We start from the raw sequence: 3,857 nt of genomic DNA on the forward strand, positions 1-3,857 counted from the left end.
AAACTGTAATCTCCATGAAGACAGGCCACACCTGTCTTGTGTCCTGTTGTATGCATCTCCAATGACTGACCAATAATGGACCCTTGATAGGGGATAGTTGAATGAATGGCAAAGCAGGAGAGAGGAAAGAACAAAGAGGTAAGTACACAAACATATGTTTGAAATTGATGGAGAGGATGTGAGCTGAGTAAGGGAATATAGTAGAGAGGCCTGCCAGCACAAGTTAACAAAGGAAATGATTATCCACTGAGAGAATGATAACAAGTAAAGATATATTCGGTAGGAATGACAATATAAGAAGGGTATGAGCAAAGATTTCCCATTTTGAGGGATTACAAGGCCCAAAGTGAAACTGAGATTAAGGGTGATGACAGTGGGGATAAATGGGACATTGGGCAATCAAAGAGTTTGATAAATCAAAAATCCAGAAATAGTACAGTAGGCCTGGGCAAGAAGGGCACCTGCCCTGGGTTCCCACCCTGTGAAAGACTACTCTCTGGCCCTCATCCAGTCCTGCTCCTTCCGAAAAGGCAGGGAGCCCACCCAGAGTCCATATACCTCCTTTTAGATCCTATTTTGGATATCTGGGACCCAGAAATTCCATGTAAAGATTACTTTATATGTCTGTCCTCCTGAGGGTGGATCACACAGCTATAGTATACTCTCTGTATCAAGGGGAGAGCAAGACAGGACTGCTTTAATGGCAGTTTGCTCATGTGGTCTGGAGTATCTACTCACTTTTTATATATTTAAATATATATTCATTTTTAAATATAATATATTTAAAAATTTAAAATATACTTAAATATGTTATATTATATTACATACCATTCTATTCTATATGACATTTAAATATCATATATTTAAATATATGGCATATAGACCTCCATTTTTAATCTTGACACCAGCTCTGCAATGTTAGGGGTAGGCCTAGCCAGGATGTTTACCTTCTATTAGAAAGCTATGATTCTGAAATGATCTTTCACTTTAAGCTGGTTATGGACTTCTTAATATTCATAGCTCTTATTTTTTTTTAGTTAAAAAAAATTTTTTTAACGTTTATTCATTTTTGAGACAGAGAGAGACAGAGCATGAATGGGGGAAGGTCAGAGAGAGAGGGAGACACAGAATCTGAAACAGGCTCCAGGCTCTGAGCTGTCAGCGCAGAGCCTGACACGGGGCTCGAACTCACAGACTGGGAGATCATGGCCTGAGCCGAAGTCAGACGCCCAACCGACTGAGCCACCCAGGCGCCCCTCATAGCTCTTATTTTTATGTGGAAAGTTAACCAGACTTTTCCACAACCATTGACTTAGGTTTAAAATTCCACATACTCTTTTCAATGGATGCTGAGTCATGCATTTGCTCTACGGGTTTTCTGAAGTCAGGGAAATGAAGAAAATTAGGCAGAGATGAAGAACCTACAGGTATATGGTAGTTGATGATTTCAAAACCCTTTCATGTATATTGTTTTAATTTGGTTCTTAGAACGACCCTGTCAAAATAGATAGGGAAGATATTACTTTCTTTCTTGACAGTTGAGAACAGTTGAAACTCCAAGAGCTTGCATCATGATGAATAACAGAACTCAAATCTGAACCCAGTCTTCAAATATCATTTTATGTTTCAAGTAAGGAAGGAGGTGAGGTATTTACAAAATTTGAGGGTTTTTTTTCTTAGCAAAACAAGATATATAAGCCTACAGTGAATACTCACGATGAGAAGATGGTGTAACATTTTTTTGAAAAGAAATAAATTCCTCTAGTTGGCTTCTGTTTGAAATCTCTGACTTCATCAATTTGCCTGGTATCCAGCTGGCTTATGCCCTAGAAATCCTGCACTTTCTTTCATTAAGGGGAGAGAAAAGGAACAAAAAAGGGAAACAAAGTATATAATTTTAGGGATAGTTTTCATCTAACCCTTTATTTTTACTTGAGGTCATTGAGGCTCAGAAAAGTTAAGTGAGTTGCCTTAAATCTCAAAGAGATAAAAGGAAGAGCTGGACCATGAAGCCACATCTGATTCATATCTCTGAGGCTTCCCCTCACTCTGTGTCCTATGAAATAGACTTTACTCCATTCAATTAATTTTATTCTTTCTTCCTTAATTTCTTGTCACCTTCTATTCTTTTTAATATGTCTCTGCTCAGTTATTCAAACTTACTAGTTTGAAGCAATATATAAGAAATGCAAACAGGGGCACCTGGGTGGCTCAGTAGGTTAAGCGATTTCAGCTCAGGTCATGATCTCACGGTTCGTGAGTTCCAGCCCCATGTCAGGCTCTGTGCTGACATCTCAGAGTCTGGAGCGTGCTTTGAATTCTGTGTGTACCTCTCTCTCTGCCCCTCCCCAGCTTGCAGACTGTCTCTCTCTCTCTCTCTCTCTCTCTCTCTCTCTCTCTCGTTCCTTCTCTCTCTCAAAAACAAATAAAAACATTAAAAACTTTTTCAAAAAAGAAATGCAAACATATATCTTATATTTTAACATATACATTTTGTATATATAGTTCTGGTGTACAAAATATTTTATGTTCTTATTTTCACTATGCATTACATTATATGCATATTTTATGTCCTATTATATTCATACTTATCATTTCTAGTGGTCATAGCATTGCAGCAAGTTGATGACTCATAATTTATTTAACCCACTTTCCTATTTTTAACATTGAGACTATTTCAGTATTTTCTATTGTTGTTAGTGCTCCTATGACCATTTTTATTAATACACCTTTTTTATTCTACTGAACTATTTTCTTAGGATAAGTGTCAAAAAATGGTATTACTGAGCTAATGTGTAGAGATATTTGTATAGTTAAGTATGTGATACTGTGACATATATTGCTATATTGTTTTTTGGAAAAAGATATATTAAAACAATGCTCTCCACTGGATGTTGTATGGAAACCCATTTGACAATAAATTTCATATACTGGAAAAAAATAAAACAAAAATAAAACAATGCTCTCAACAGAGCACGGTATCATTCCAATCTTACTAGTACTACATATTACATACCATTCTTTTCACTAGTTTAATAGGTATAAAAATGATAATTTGCTTTAGTTTATATTCCTTTCCTTACAAATAAGATAAATATTTTATCTGATTAAGCTTGCAGGAGACCTTCCGGAACAGGACCAAAGACGACTCAAGGCCTGCTTTCATTCATGCACTTGACTCTTAGGAGCTCCTATCAGCACCTCCCTCCTCAGCCTCACGTAGGCAGGGTTAGAGTTCTCAGAGCATACCAATAATTTTATTAAAATGGCTCTTCACACATACTCTTCAGTCTCCACATACTCTGACCCTTTTAATACCTTTGTATGTGTAAGAATGTTAAGAGTTGTCGAACTGGTTTTCAATAATCTCCTTTGAAAATTGGCATCTTGTTCTGGCACCCCTTTTTGGAAAATCACAGCTTTGAATCTTGGTGCCTCAGTTAAAACTTCTGATTTAACAGTCTGCTGTAAGTATTTTATAATCATCTATCATTGAAATCGCTTTATCATTTAAAAACCAAAAATAGAATAGTTTCCCCACATGTATTTAATATAGCCATTTAAATTTTCTGTCAGGCTTTCTTTTTCTTTTTCTTTTTCTTTTTCTTTTTCTTTTTCTTTTTTTTATTTAGCTCTCCAACTTCAACCAGTTATGCTTTTCTCTTGTTATGTGCTATAAAATACGGATTGATCTTCCTAGTGTGGTTATATAGTTATCCTATTACTCTGTCCATCATTCTAAATGCTTACTTTCTTTTATTTCAAAAAGTTTATTTTCACATATTGTTTTCCTATAGGATCGGATCAGTTTTTGGTTTCTCCTTTCTTTCACTAATCAGCATTAAGTTATTGTTATA

This window comes from Felis catus, chromosome B1 (assembly GCF_018350175.1).
Source record: "Felis catus isolate Fca126 chromosome B1, F.catus_Fca126_mat1.0, whole genome shotgun sequence".
NCBI classification, from domain to species: Eukaryota; Metazoa; Chordata; class Mammalia; order Carnivora; family Felidae; genus Felis; species Felis catus.